The sequence below is a fragment of the Adiantum capillus-veneris genome, chromosome 11 (genome assembly GCF_014529385.1).
Source record: "Adiantum capillus-veneris isolate H3 chromosome 11, ASM1452938v2, whole genome shotgun sequence".
NCBI lineage: Eukaryota > Viridiplantae > Streptophyta > Polypodiopsida > Polypodiales > Pteridaceae > Adiantum > Adiantum capillus-veneris.
In genome coordinates, this window is record NC_140941.1 from 24,605,475 (window position 1) to 24,622,268 (window position 16,794).

Consider the following 16,794-nt stretch of genomic DNA (forward strand, 5'->3'; position numbering starts at 1 on the left):
ACTTTGGAACTCATCACATATACATCTTATTTCTGTATTGACTTTTGATGGTCATCACGGATATTGTCATCTATATTAGTGTCTCATTTTTGTATTTGACATTTCATGATCAATTAAGACATTTAAATCTAGTGTTGATGCCATGGAGAGTTCCATGATGCCATGGTACATGACACAATAGTGATTTTATAATTTGAATATGTTTGGGCTCCATCATGTCTACTTTATGATGGAATTGTATACATGTGCACATGTGATTACATCAGTATCGTGTTTGTTTCTTTGTTGTCTCCAAAGAAGCATTGTGAACCCTCTCTAAGATAATGTGACATAGTTATTTCTAACCTTCACATCTTGATATAGATCTTGAGTTGCTAGTGTTTACAGGAAAAGTTTCATGTCAAGCAACATGTACAAGGGCTCAAAGATATTGAAGCTGCTCTACAACTAGATTTTATGCATAAAAAACTTTAAATCTGTATCAATTTGAATATTAATAAAGTGGAATGTGTATATAGTATAACTATGGTTCTTCCCTTTGATCCCCCAAAGGTTTTTTCATCCACATTTAGGGACCTTTGTTTCAGCGGGGGTGTTGGAGCTATATATAGTGTGTGCTATATGTAGCTCCCTAACCATAGGTCCTAAAGTGATATATACATGTCTAGTGTATTCTACACACTCTTGGGGTTCTACATCTGGTGTAGTTTCTACCTCTCCTCTCTACTTCTATGTCTTCTATGTTCATCTCTCTGCTCTATCTTCCTTAGGTTCAACAGTTTGGAGTCTATAACCATACCCCTATCCTCTTTGATTTGCTAGATAAAATGCGTTTATATTTTTTGTTAATATTTAAGATATATAATGCAATCAAAGGGTACTAGACCCATGAAATAAATATCATGGAAGTACCCTACATTTACATATTATTCAATTAAAATAGCAAGCATGATCATTCCCTCCATAAGAGAGAGTCTCTACATTTTGGATTAAAAAGATGCCCTCCGCCCTCACATAAGTGAAAAATGCACAAACATCCTCCCTTTTCTCAAAATTGTGGAAATGATCAGGTGAAGAGCTAGAAAACTTTTTGAGGAGAACAGTAATTGCATATCTACTTCGGTTGATATATGCAAAGATGAGCAGGATATACTTTAGCACTCTAATAAATGAATCCACTTGCAATAGAGAAACAAAGTACGAGTACAAGAGGATTTACACAGTGTTAAAGGAAACATATATATTGGGTTAGCCCCTTGATATTGCTACCAAGATCACATTTATCTTGTTGCAAATATGAATTGCCTACATAACTAAAAGTACTTGTTAATATCTTCTTATTCTTCATTTGTTATCTTGGTGTTTCCAACACCATCCTCATTTGAGATCCCCTCAACACAAGAATTGCTTTAGCAAGGGCTTGTAAACAAGTCCATTTTTGTTGCTTATTTGTTATCCCAATTTATTAACATTGTAATCTTTGATGATGCTTTTGACTCCATTGGACTCTCTTTAAAATGTCATGAATTTGTAGACAATATATTATTTTGTGTTGCACTATTTGATGGAAGTGCTATTCATTACCATTGTTCTTCCGGCCATATCAGCAATGTTAAAGTCATGTTTTCAATTTTTTCATGGTATATACACAAACAATATATCTATGTGTGGAGGCTATGGTAATGTGTTAAGGCTAAATTTATTATACCAACCTCTTGTTACATAGACCTTGAACCATGTTTGAGCCTCATGCCCACTTTCGAGGTTAGGTGAGGCATGTGAGGCTTGAACTTAAGTTCAACCCTCATCTTAATATGCTATAGAGAAAAACATAAACTTACATTTGAGCCTCACATCCATGTGCTAGAGCCTTGAATAAAGTTTGAGTGTGCACTTGCTAGTTTAGGCGAGGCATGTGAGGCTCAAACTTAACTTCAATCCTCTTCTTAGTATCCCACACGACAACAACAAGTGAGGCTTGAACTTAAGTTTTAAGCCCCACATTCATGTACTAGTGCCTCATTTTAATATGGCACAAAGGATCCCCACAAATAACCATGAGGTCAAACTTAACAAAAAATACTTTAGTGTTAGGTCTCATTTTAAAAACTGGGACTTGAATAATTCCCAAAATTTCTAAATATGATTTTTTTCATTGATTTATCAAAAGCAGGAGGATTTACAAGTGGTAAAGTACGATTGAACTCACTAGAATCTATATACATGCTCTTTTCCCTATAGATGAAATAGATTCTCCTTTTAAGGAGCTTCATGTTGGTAGCCATGTGGTTGAACCATGGTGCCCCTAGGATAGCATCCTCATATTGGAGAGGAGAGATGAAAAAGTCTTCTTTGTCAAGAAACCTTTGGACATGAAGCCTCAATGCCCAATTTGGTGGCCAACTTTGTTGATATGAAGTTGTGAGTAGAGCCAAGGGAAAACAAGATGAAGGCATCAGACTCCCTTACCTTTTCCCAAGCATAGGAGAGAGGTGATCCTCTGCAATGAGCAGAGGATCTTTTGGAGCTTTGATAGTGGAAGATCTAGGGGTCTCATTGCAATGATCCTCTTTTGGAGCTTTGATAGTGGAAGCTCTAGGGGTCTCATTGCAAGCATTTCTCTTGGGGCAAGAACAATAGCCCTGTCCTTGCTCCCCACACTTGAAACATTTATGGTCCTTGGGAAAATCTTCAAGCTCTTCAGAAGAGAGTTTTTTTTAACCTTTGTAAGCTCCCTTCTCCTTAGACAGATTGTTGTTGTTGGAATTTCCTTGGGAAGAATTTTGGGCATTGGTTTTTTCCTTTGCATCACTCTTGTCTTTGTTTTCCATGGGCTTGACATTCCATCTAGCCCCTTGTTGGCAATTGATGCGCGAAGCAACCATGGTGTGGTGGATTACTTCCGTGATAGAACCAGGCCATTCAGAGTTGACGTACTTGACCATCTCTATAGGTAATCCGGCACAAGATTGATGTTTTTTCTCAACAAATTCTACCTTTTGAAAGACAGTAGCCTTGAGATGTAAATCCCAAAACTTGTCCACATATTTGTGAATAGATTCATGGGAGAGAAGCTTCAGAATTTTCCATTTGGTAAGCACTTTGTCCTTTGAATCTCTTGCAAGGAATTGCTTCATGATGGAAAATTATAGAGTTTTTCATGTCTTTGGGGCTTCGACGTTTCCGCGAAGGCTAGCCCACCATTGCCGAGCCAATTTCTAGAAGTACATAGATACATGGTGTAGCCTTGGAGGACTTCATGAAGCCCTCGTCTCCAAAGGCCGCATCAAATTTCTGGATGAAGGCCAATACTTTGTTGGTAGCATCAAAGGTGCCATCATAGGTGACAAAAGAGATACTATTTCCTCCCTCTTTGAACTTGTTGAGGTTTTGGTACCTTTGTCCCCATGCAGGATAAGATTTGCAATGTCCTCCTCTCTTGTATTCTCTAGGAGAATAGACATAGCTTTCATCGGAAGAGGAGGAAGGTGAAGAAGAAGGAGAAGAGGGTGACCTCTTTCTTGCCCTTTTCTTCCTTTTTTTCCTCTCTTCCCTTTCAAAGTGACGAGGAAAAGGACTATGGGTTGATCGTTCCTCTTGGGAGGAGTTGTCAACCGTCTTGACCACCATCTTCGTGGAGCCACATCTTCAGAGGAACTTAGGGATTCATTACTTTCTCGATCTTTCGATTCCTCCTCTTGTATGGGAGAGAGTCTTCTTTTGGGGGTCTCATCAAGAGGCCTCCTAAGCTCTCTCTCTCCTCTTGTAGAGGAAATGAAATCCCATAAGCACAAAGTTGTTGAGTAACTTCGGCTTGCAAATCAAGGTAGCTTGCTGCAACCTAGTAGCAAGATAATTGACAAACATGGGGGCATCATCATTAGCACCTTCATGTGCAAAATCAAAGTTATCAACATTAATCCTACTCTCTTTATTAAAATTTGGCCATGTTAACAGAATTTGTGTTTTTACTTAGTTTATTCTTAGACCAAAGCTCCCGACGTGTGCACCATATCCCACATAGTGGGCTCAACAAAACCGATAATAGATCCTAGTCCACTTATCCTAATATAATCAATTAAATCAACCATTAATAGGTTACTTAAGGACCTCTCTTCTTAAGCAAGAAAAGAGAAACCAAATTCTATGATACCAGTGTAATGGAATTGGCATATTAACTTAGATTGTAGTGGAAAGAGAATAACATAGTGAGCATTTCATTAAGGAAAATCCTACTTGTAGGTAGAGGGAGTCCTTAGAAACATAAAACACTTTTCCTAGCTAACATGTCATGAGCAATAACTTGAAAAAGAGAGAGAATTAGAGACATTGACAACATTTGAGGACTGAACTTTCTTGGTTCCGGTCCCCCCTCCAAAATGATTTTGTATTATAGATTCTCCCATCAAGAGAGACTTGGTACAATACAAATATTGTGTTCCTTGAAAGTTTCTTTGGTGCTCTGAAGATGGAAGCTTCATACACCAAGATTTTGCACTAATAAAACTTAGCAAACTTGAAATGAATTTGAAATATCCCGAGCCTCTATCCCAAAACCTCAAGCACCTTCGAAGGTGAGGAGAGCTGGCAGGGATCAAGGAAGAGTAGACAAGGAGAAGTATTTCTACAAGAAAGCATTATTCCCCTTGCATATCATCACTCATAGTAGCATAGATTAGTTTGTACATGATAGATATGGAGAATATGTTAGCATGCTTTTGAGATTGTCTCTTAATTGGATTTGCATCCATAGCCAAGAGTTGTTGGTTTAGGCTCTTCTCTTCACAATGCTTGAGAGAGAGAAGACTTGTGTGCTTTCCAATGCACAATGAGAGTGGCAATGAGGTGTGGATTCAAGTGAGAGAGAGAGAGAGGGAGAATTCCATTTGGGTCTTTTACACTAGCTACAAGCTCATTGGATTCTTTTGGGGCTAGCCAATGGTTGGCCTTGGTCCATTCAAGAAACAAGGGTAGCCTGGTGACAAGTGTCCTTCTTATCCCTAATTTCCAAGCTTCAAACATTTAAATAAAAGAGATAAATTCTCATTGGACCTCTTGGTCAATTGGCCAATAGAAATTAAGATAGACCATGGGCTACTTAATTCTCATTGGACCCCTTGGTAGACTATCCAATATGAATTTAGGAATTCCTAGCATCTAACTGGAATTTAAAATGCCTTTCCTAATAAAAGATATGCTCAATTTAATTATCTGCATTCTTATTGTACCTTTAAGGTGGCTAGCCAATAGGATTTAAGCACATTTAGGAGGGGACTAGGCTAGGATCTTGACATGTGTCCTCATAGCCCCTTTAGGGGAGAAGTCTTTGTGAGAGGTGTGGACCTTCTCTCTCTTCCCCTACTCCTTGGGCTTGCCCTCCTTTGTAGCATCCCTTGTTGACTTGAAGCACCTCAAGCACCTTAGTCACAGGCATATGTTCCCACCTTAAATAATGACAACTTGAACTTAATGTCCTAGACCTTAAGGCTTATCACATTAACCCTTTTTGGTTTTAATGAAACTAACCCTAAGATCTTAATGCTTCATTAAGTGCACCCTGCTCTTTAATAGTCTATCTCCTTTATGGACCCTTTAATGAGATGGATTCATCTCTCCCTTTGGTCCCATGATGAGATAAGACTAAAGCACTTATTGTACCTAGCTCTTTGATAGACTATCTCCCTTTCGGCCCCATAATAGAGATGCCACCATATCCCATTTAGGCCCTTAGTTGAGATACATCTAAAAGCACATATCTATACTCTAGCTCTTGTTCCCCTTTTATCTCCCCATATTAAATGATTAGTTTAACACAAGAAAATCATCTAGTAAAGTTAGATATTAGATTTTATGACAGAGTACACAAGCCATTCCATGAAAGCTTGAAGGATGGCCAAAGAAGGAGATAAATTACTCCTTATTTCAAGGGAGTAGTACCAAGGGCTTATCACTGCCGAAGCAAGGCCTATGCTCTTGTGGAGGTGTACAAGGGCTCAAGTTTGGCAATGTTCAACTTCTTGGAAGATTTGTACAAGAAAAAGATTGGCAACCACTAGAGCTTTCTTGAGACGGGAATAGCACTCAAAGTTGGGCTACAAAACTGGAACTTATTCTGAGATGTGTCATGCAAGGCATAGTAGGGCAAGGCTTGTTGAGGGCAATTTAGCACGAGTCCTTCATGAGGTACGTGGTTGATTTTTTTTTACTTTTGTTGAGAATGTACTTCACAACTATGGCATGCAACGCACGTGTGTGTGCTGCCATGGAAGTTTTTACAAAATTGTGCAACTTAAGTATTGAAGGCACAAGCAAGGCTTGTGGAAATTACCATAAGCATCAATTTTTTTCCAAATACACGGTTAGAATATTCTCAATAAGAATCATGACTTATCTCTATGCAATGCATTGGTAAGCGCACGTCAATTGAGTGTGATCATGAAGTTTGTATTGTGCAAAGAAAAGTGCTTGGACAGACTTACTGCAAAGCAAGGCTTCTATTCTCTACCATAGTACTATCCATTTATTTATTAAGATGAAGGATAATGGCACAAAGTTTTGGTGAATAAGAGGATATAAGCTCAAAATTATGGTTTACAATGAACAATTGTGACGTATCCTGCTAGCATTGTGGGTTCACTCCCCTAAAGCATGGTTACGCTTCTTCTCTTACAGCAGCTACTCTATTCAGGGAGAATTAAGCCTGGTATATTTTCTTGTGATCATTGTATATGTTTAAAACGGGGGGCACCTCAAATCATTGGTTCTATGCACAAGGTGCATTCAATACAAATGACACTTTCTGTGGTAAAAAGTGGGCATGGCCTAACTATCAATATCAATTAATTCATGGGATGACATGAATAGACAAAGAGAGCCTCAGAGTAGGTAGTCTCTTGTTTGAACACCAAAGAAAATTTAGTATGCCTACCATTCTTTGAGCTGTTAGACATTTTTCTCTTCTATTCATAGTGAGAGAAGATTATTTCAAGATATAATTGTGAATAAGATTCCAACTTGAAAAGATTTGTTTCTTAGTTGTGGCATTGATTGTATCTCTAGGAGTGGTACTTTCAAGGATATGACCCAGCTAATACACAATCACTCCGTAGTTATTGAGGGTCACAGTTTAAGCTTATCACAGTTGTACTTTCAAGGAAAAAAGTTTGCAATGTGCCAAGGGGTAGTGAAAATGTTCAACTTTCCAAGTTGATTCCAATCACTATTAGACACGGTAGACTATGTTAATCACCATTGACTGCTAGTTTTGAGCAGTTTTTATCTAGAGTCTAACCAAGGGGTTTGACATTATAGCTTTTAACCAAGGGTTTGGATTACAAAGGCAACACCCAAGGTTATAAGTGCAATAATACTTGATTTTCACTAATCTTTCAACTAGTGTTGCTATAACCTTTTAGATGGGAGATTTCGTTATGTGCATTTGATTACGAGTAAGTGAACGCTATGTTCAACCTTCAGGTACGCATATGATTTTATTTTATTTCATTATCTAATATGCTTTGCTTGAATTTTCTAATTAGGCTGTGTCAACTTGAATGCTTTCATCCATTTTGCTCTTCAAAGACATGACAAGGTCATGTAGGGGCAAAGTATTTCGAGTCTAGTGTTTGAAATACATTTTTTGCAGTTATGGACCTACATGTAGGGCTTTGTTTGGCACATGTTGTCACGTGGGATACAACATGGTCTAGGAACTCATGGAGTTTGGTTAAGCCACTGTGGAGCAAGGTTTATGAGGGTCCCACTCACTCATGTCACTGAATGTTTATAGTTACCTCCACACACAAGTACCTCTCCTACTTCATGGATGTTCTTTTTTTGGACATCCTTCTTTGAGACATACTCCACATGTGGAGAATAGGAGTCTCTAGGACTAACACTAGCGCTTGTTATTTCAATTATGTATTGCGACAAAGTTCCCAGGTGCTGGTCAAATCCGTTTATTTGACAACCATTTTGAGCACGTCGTAGCGCAAACAATTTCAATGGCTAGAAATTGCCAGATACCTAGTAAGACTTGTTAAGTTTACAAGTAAGTTGAAACAACTTTAACGGATGATTGTCTGTACATGTAGCTAAGCTATGTTCTGTTCATGAACATGTTGTATTTTTTTCACCTAGATGTGATTAATTTTCACATTCCACGATTTTCACATAGTTGTGGGGAAAAGCATTCGGTTCTTTTTTGATGGGCTACAAGCATAACATTAGCCATAAGCATTAGCAAGGATGGTCATGGATATACACGTTTGGATTTGTTTTTGCTAAATGCATGCACATCTAGGTGTTATGGTACCTAGTGTTTAGCAAAGACTAATTTGGAGCGGCATGCACATTCATGACATTGGTAGCTTTTAAAGAATTTTGCACTATAGGTGCAATAACTCTATGAGATTAATTTAGATCTACCACTCACCAATAGAGGTCATGGCTTGATTTCAGTTCTTGTAAATAAGCTCACTAAAGTTAACTAAAATGGTTGTTCCCAACATTGTAGATTAATCAATAATGTTGTGAATCGTGATCCCTATTTACCAGTCATTTTGGAGGACTGTCTATAAATAGTGGGGATACATATATCAATATTTCCAGTCATCCAGAGAGGATGGGTAGATTACAAGTGTCAATATTGTGCTAAAGGATATTCTAAGCGTGTACGTTAGCACCAAGCAATCAAATTGAGAAGGTTGCCTCTCTAGGTAGAGTTGATTACCATGAGGCAAAAGAATGTTGTGACTAAGTTTAGTCCAGTCATGTTTACATCAGGTTCTCAACCCTGATTACCAGTTAGGGTGGGGTTGTTTACTAATGAAGATTGATAACAAGTCAAGAACTTCCTTGATGTGTTCAATCCACCCCAAGTTTTGTTTTATTTTTTAGACACTCCTTGGCAGGTCTATCACCCATAATTCTATCTTAGTTTTGCTATTAGCTTCTTTAGGAGGTCCTCTAAGTCAAAGATGATCCAAATTGGATGAAACTTGGTCTCTAAGCTTTTTTGGTGGGTGCTAAACACCCTTGACAGCTTTGATGTCAGCTCTGGTCCCTAAAAATTCCCTTCAGACACATCATACATGTATGATGTCCAGCTGGTCAAAATGAGGTGAAACTCACTCCATAGGTCCCCCACCACACAAACAACTCACAACAGATTTCAAAACTCGATTTCAACACTTTTTGTGCTAGGTATGTTCAATTCAAGCATTCACTTTTCCTAGATCCAACTCTTGGCCTTTACAAGCCCAAAAATCCTTCAAATTCAATAGAATTTTGCCTATTTTCTTCTTAACTGCTATAGATCACAAGGGTGTACTCAGATGTGTCTTTTGACCCCAAATGTGGCCTCTAGGATATCATACATGTATGATGTCTATCTGCTCAGATTTGAATTCTATTCCTATCACATGTGCTGCTTGATGTGTACAACAGGCACATGTGATCACAACAAATTTTGGAAGTCAAACTTTCACAAAATCACTACTTTTTCACAAGGAGCTTCCCACAAGAGTAAAATGCTCTTAATACTCAATCTATATGTCCATATCAGTTTAAACTTGGTGTACGTGCTCAACACAACATGCAAAATCTACGTATAATTTCAAAAGGCCAATTTGGATGCCAGATTCACCCTTCAGACATCATACGCGTATGATGTCTGTTGATGGATTTTTGTCCACATCTTATCCACAAGAATGGAGAAGTTTCCAACACTAGTTTTCAAGCACTTTTACCAATTTTCATGCAAACATATGGTCAAAATCACAAGTTTCTTTTTTGTTTCTACACTCCGTCTTTTGTCTTTTGGGTAAAACACCCCTTTTGAACACTCTAGTGCAGTATGTTTTGTCAAATTTGGTCTTTTGCTAGCCCTTAGGACATCATACACATATGATGTCTAATGTCACAAAATTGAAAATTTTCTCAATAGATCTCTTGCATATGCTTTCTTATACACTCGGTATCATTCAGTCATGCACAAATATCCCCAAAAGCTTGTTTGTTGCATTTTAACCCTAAAGATCAAACTTTTCTAGGATTTTAAATGCAAACAAGCACACAAGCAAATAAATCTATGATAAATAGCTCTAGATCATAATCAACATGTTCTATCTACAACTAATCCTATACATCATATGGGGTGTTGCATTTATGATTAGAAAAATGCTTCACTGCCTCACAAAGACTAGCTATCATTTTTATCATCTCTCAAATCCCTCACACACCATCAACACTCAAATACGACTAATACTACCTATGGTGGAAAATCCAGGTGAGTCACATGCTCCCTAGCACCTCTCCTAGATCTCAAGAGTCCAACTCTTGGATCCTGCCTAAACTAAAGTTACAAGACTCTAGTGAACCAAAGGGACTTCTACCTCATAGGACTAGTCTAAGGTCACCTACCTAGGGCTTTCCTCTTTGGAAATGGCACCAATATTGGTGGACATGCCACGAGAAGACGCTAGCATAGTGAGAATTAAACCAGCATACCAAAATTTTGGCTAAGGATGTAGCTTGACCCGTAGGCACATGGAAGCAAATAGATGGTTGTCAATCACCTAAGCGACCTTCTAAGACAATCGCTACTCGATGAAATCAAACCCAGACATCCTATGAGCTTGTGGCTACAATAAAACCTACAACACTCATGCTACCAAAATCAAGACTAAAAGTCCTCAAATGGCCTCAAAACTCACTGAGGTTACTCTACTTACCAAGAGGTCACTACCCTATGGAATCTGAACCTATATCCTGCCCACAACCACTTGGTGCAGCAAACATGCATGAAGATAGGCAATCTATTCAGGTCATTGATTCTCAACCTGTATGATCCTAATGTGTAGCTCTACCCGTTTGAACCTAATGGTATGAAGAACTCCCAAAACAGACACACGGTTTGCAAGATTACTCACTCAAAAGCTCGTGGGAGCTCTCCTCACGATGGATGATCCTTCTTAGTGTTCCATCAATCAACATATATAGAGAAAATCAAGGAACTAACTAGCCAGGTGCAAAATCCTCCTTTAGAGAAAAGAATGAGAGCCTAATTTCTAAATGGGTTCAAAAGTCCAGTTTGAGTTCCATTTCATCTGAAAGTGAGTCAAATGACAAAGACAAAAGTAAGAAAAAAGAATCATGGACCTGGAAGCTAGAAGAAATGCCAAAACAGATTGTTGAAATTGCCAAGACAAGACTATAAGTAAAGAAGATGGAGGTTTGGTGCTCAAAGTGCTAGTCAACAGATCATGAGTGTTCAAAGTGTACCTAATTTAAATCCTATGGTCATATATGGAACAATTGTGGTATCAAAATCCACCATTTTAAGAAGAAAAAGGATCTGTCAACGATTGCATTGATAAATCCTCAAGCGATCAAGGCGGATGGGGCTAGTGGATCCAAGGATAATAAAGCAAGCAAAAGTACTAGAGTTACTGCTACTAGCAGGGGAAGGTATCAAGGGGGCACTAGTTGAGATAGAGATAGAGGAGATTTTGCAAAGTGAAGCTTGAGCTGCTATAGGTGTGGAGAGTATGGGCACTTTGCAACCCATTTCCCAAAAGATCCAAAATCAGAAGCACCTGACTAGAAGGCATCAAAGCCAGTGCCAGTCAGGATAGTGACCAAAAGCAAGGGGGTGATCATTGAGGAGATCCCAGATGAGAATGAGGGAGAGTAGATTGCTCAAACCAAGAAGTGGAGCAACAAACAGTAGTCTAGAAGATGAAAGGCAAGGAAAAGGTAGTGGATGAATGTGGGATGGGTTTCTAACCTCACTTCTATCTTATTGCACACGTAGCAAGAACCACAAACATAATTGTCAATCCATGGGACGAACCTTACTTGACTAGTGCATAGAGGCTACAAGAGGGTGCTAATCTCTTAGAAAACAACAAAAAATTGCATCTAACAGAAGCTACACTCAAATTACCAAAGTCATCCAAAGCTAGTCACTAATCGGCAATCAAAACATGACCGTTACAGCATCAAATGACATCCGGATGTTATGAAACTTCTAGGACAAGTATATAAGACCTAAGCACACATGCTTATGGTCTCAAATCTCACTTTTGATGAGGTGAAAAAAATACAATTATTAACAACAGTGAGTTTTTGACCTAGTTGTATTTGACCCCGAATGCATTGAAATGCTTAGCAATGATGCCCCAATATGCTTATTTTGTGATTTCCTAGATTAAATTCCTACTTATGATGAAATTAGGCCGCGGGTCAGTGATGCCAAAAGCTACAGTTTACCATGATATGTTTACATCAATGCATAGAGCTCTTACTTGCGGTTGCAATGCAACATACGGCACTGCAATGTGACAACCGACAAGGGAGTAGGAAGCATGAGAAGGAGAGAAGTGAGTGTTGTTAGCTCACGTTGTGTATTACTTATCCAAAACTTGACAATAACTTACAAAAATTGGTTTTTATACCTTAGCCAAGGTTTCTTTGGTAAAAAACTAATCATTTGGGAGCTCTAATTGAGGATAAATTAATACAATCTAAAAGCTTATAGCCCCGGCTCATCGATTACAAATATCCACTTGGAAAATAGGAGTTCCAATATTCTCGATTTATCAAAAAAATAAGTGTTTTTACAACAAAAGCTCCCAAAAAATGTTACATAGGTTAGCTTGCTGCTAACATTCGCCCCCTCCTCGACTGTGTCATCCCTTGACACAGTTTCATGGGCTGAAATAGTCTTCGGGTTGATGGCTGGCGAGGTGGTCTTTAAGTGATTGTAGAGCTTTCTGATATCTGATGTGGCTTTCTTTCTCAGGGACTTGCAAAAACTGAATAGTGACTTTGTTTTCAAGTTCAATGGTAGAATAGCCAACAAGCCTTGCTGTCAAATTGCTAATCACATTGGCCCAAATATCTTTGTCCTCCATGTGAAAACTCCTATATAAAAATCGTCTTCGAATGCCAACATATTGCTTAATGGCAAAAACATACATCTGGCATAGAAGCCGTAGAGGACTTCTTATGAAGGTTGTCCACTCAAATCGTAGCACAAGACTTTGTTACCTTCTAGTAGGAAAGACATTCAGGGGGCTCCTGTTTGCTCAGGCTCATGAAAAACTTGAATGCATGTGAGCAGTATTTTGCAGATTTTATATAGCATTGCACATGAGAGGTCAGGGAGGCACTTGAAGAAGTTCATGGCACCCGTTATGGTTTTCACCATGTATTCCTCAGTTGTTGCTGGTCCTTGCTCTGGAGCTGGCAGTCTCGGGTAGTTGAACCAAGTTGGTCTCTTCTTCCTCAATGCTTCATGTGCTGGCCATGTCCTATGCCATTCCTTACACTTGGTACAGGACATAATGTAGGGTCTTTTTGTATTGTTGCAGGTGCTCTTATAAATAGGATGAGGTACCTTGAGTTTTTGTTGAGCCAGTTCTTTCTCCATTTGGGGTGGAGAGCATCTGACCCTTCTTCTTGCATGTCCTTGTATAGTCTTTCTTTGACTTACAATAGCTCCACCTTTATCAAAGGGTAGGGCAATGACTGTTGATGCCATTGAGCATTGATTTGGTTGGGAGTGAGTTGTGTTACATTGACTGAGTGAAGAACTCTCAACTCCCAATCCATAGCCGCTTTCCATTCAACATCCACTTCATGGAAAATCTGTTCTTTAAGTACATATTTTTTGCTTTAGAAAGCTGGACCATTGGCACTTGTGTCTCTTAGTGATTGGTGCTTGGAATTGAGACTCTCCTATCTTTCCTGTTATTGGCTGTGTTTCCATATCTGCAAAGGAGACTGATGGTATGTCTATATTTGGTTGTTCGGAGGTACCTACCTCCTCTTGAGCATTCGTATTCCCTTCTCTCAACAACTAGTTGTGCTCTCTTTAATTCCTCTATCTCCTTCAGCAATTGCTATTCTCTTTGTACCCGCATTAAGGTAAGGTCTCGTCTTTGTGTCTGTTCCAGCTTCAACTCAAGTTCTAGGTCCTTCTTTCTCTTTTACAAAGTCTTGTAGACTTCATCTGTTCCCTTGAGTGAAGCTACGGTTGGGTTTTTCCCTGATCTGCTTTAGAAATGCCGCTTGGTCATTCATTCACTGCTCTCCGTATTGCAATGAATTATTTGTTACATTAAATTGCACTTGGAGCTTTTGTACTAACTGAGTAGCGATTAAAAGTTTGTTGGTTACTTCAGTCAGCTATTGGTCCTTGCTTTTGCATACATCTGACAGCTTTGTGAGAAGCTCTCCTAAATCTTCCATTTCTTTTTGTTGCTTCTCCTTGACACTTTGGTGTTTCTCTGCTTCGTTTTGAGCTCTTTGATATGTTCTTGAAGATTCTCAATGATGATCATCCTGTCTTTAAGCTCGCCTTTGAGAGCATTGATTACATGTTCCAAGTCTTTAGCTTTAGCACTACGGCTAAGAGCTATTGTTTGCATCTTTTTTGTCATCATCTGCATATGCTTTGCATACTCATTAACCTGGATGATCACTTCGTCCGTTGTTTCCCATTCTTCCGCTTCTACATGAGGCTACTTAGAAGTTCCAGCAGATTCGGTTTGCGGCTCTTTCGACGGTGCAACGGATTCTGCTTGTGGCTTGGTAGATGGTTCAGTTGAATCTTCTTGAGGCTTTGTAGCTGCTTCAACTGATTCTTCTTGAGGCTTTGTAGCTGCTTCAACTGATTCTACTTGTGTTGTTCTAGAAGATCCAACTTCATCTTTGTTTATTTACTTGGGTTGTTCATAACTAGTCTCCTCCTCTTGTTTCTCTTCACCTTTTGTTTCCTCGCCTTCATTGGATTTGGCAGTGGGTAAAGGACTTGGACTAGGCATGGGATGATCTTCTTGTTCATTGGTGGGTGAAGTGGGTCTTGGAGACATCTCTCCTTCTTCATGATGTGGTTCACTTTGTTGTGCAGTCAACTCTTTTCTTGCTTTCCTTTGCACTTCTAGAGATTCTTGTACCTTCAAGGCTTCGGCTTCTGCATACATTTTCTCTATCAGATCCTTTGGATCTTCTTCAATCTTCTTCATGGGGTTCTTAGTCATAGGGCCCTTGATTTCCCTGGGGCTCCATGCTTCGGGTTTTCTCTTGCATCTTGGCCACTTCTTTCAAATGATTCTTTCTGATCTCTTTTGAACCTTTCTTTTTTATGCTACGGTTCTTCTTGATGGGCTTCCACTGCTTTCTTCTTCATTTCTCCTTACCCTCTTTTCTTCATTGTCAGAGCTTTCACTGTTGTGGGCCTCATGCGAGATTTCTGTTGATTCTTCATTTGATTTATATACCCTTTTCTTTTTTGATCTAGTGGTTCATGGAGAGGGTTGAGCTGATACTATCCATGTATTCTGATCCGGGGCTGGCGGCAACTTGTGGCCATTCCAATAGCATGGTATGTGATTTGTGTTAGAACTTTTGGAGCACCCAAATATGTTATCTTTCCTTCCTTCTTTGTGCTCTAAGTGTTGTAAGCACGTACTACACGTGATCTATTTTTTGCCTTGTTGTTGACTTCAACACTTACGTGAAACTAGTTACAACCGCATGATTCGGAGTAGCGTATCTTGGCGGTCTCTTTGAGAGGAAATGAAAGTGTTGGTGATAAAGACGGGTGGGATCCTTGTTAACTGAGTCAACGTCAGTTAACAAAAGCTGCTAAAGACTGAAGACGTACGAATGCACATCAAAGATCAAAGTGAAGAAGCAGTAAAGATTGGAGTTACACATTTTTCACATTTTTCCAAAATGGTCACGTATTATAAATTCCCGATTTATTTCAAGCCATTGTAATATTTTAATGTGTTACGGGCTCAATGGAAGTTCCAAGTTGTAAAAAACAGGTCAGTTAGTGTACCTAGGTAGCAGATACAATAAGTGTGGAGTCTCAAAGGTCTTGGGCGCTGGACATTACACATTTTAGACCTTGGCTAAGGGATAAAAGTCAACTTTGTAAAGAAATTATTAAGTTTTTGGATAAGAAATACACAGCGTGAGCTAACGACGCTCACTTCTCTCCTTCTCGCGCTTCTTACTCCCTCTCCAGTTGTCACATTGTGAATGCGTTTGTTGCATTGCAACCGCAAGTAAGAGCTCTACGCATTGACGTAAGCCATTCACAGTGTTTCGTAGCTTTTGGGTCGCCGACTCGCGGTCTAATTTCATCATAATTAGGAATTTACACTTCTAAATCGAAAACTAAGCATAGGCGGGTTATTGGGGCATCATTGCTAAGCATTTAGATGCATTCTGGGTCGAAAACGACTAGGTCCAAAATCCACTGCTGTTAATAATCGCGATTTTGGAACTTGACCTAAAGTGGGATTTGAGACCATAGGCATGTGTGCTTAGGTCTTGTGAACTTATCCTAGAAGTTTCGTTACGTTTGGATGTCATTTGATGCTATAACGGATGTGATTTGCTTGCCGATGAGTGATTGGCTTTTGGTGATTTCAGTCACTTGAGTGTAGCCTGAGTTAGATGCGAGTTGTTAGTTGTTTTCCAAGAGATTGAAAACCTCTTGTAGCCTCTATGCACTAGTCGAGTCAGATTCGTTCCATGGTTTGACAAATTAATTGTGGTTCTCGCTAATACTACAATAAGATAGGATGGTGAGGTTAGACATGCGTCCCACATTTGGTGTTGTTGTCGGGGACGAATAGACCTAAACTAGGAAAAACACGAGCGTCTTGTGTAACTTTGTCCATTAACTTTCTATAGGTTCACCTAGAGTAAAACTTTCTTTTTAGAAACCACATAGCTTAAGATTGTCGTCTTTTGTTGTGTAGAGGTAGCTTG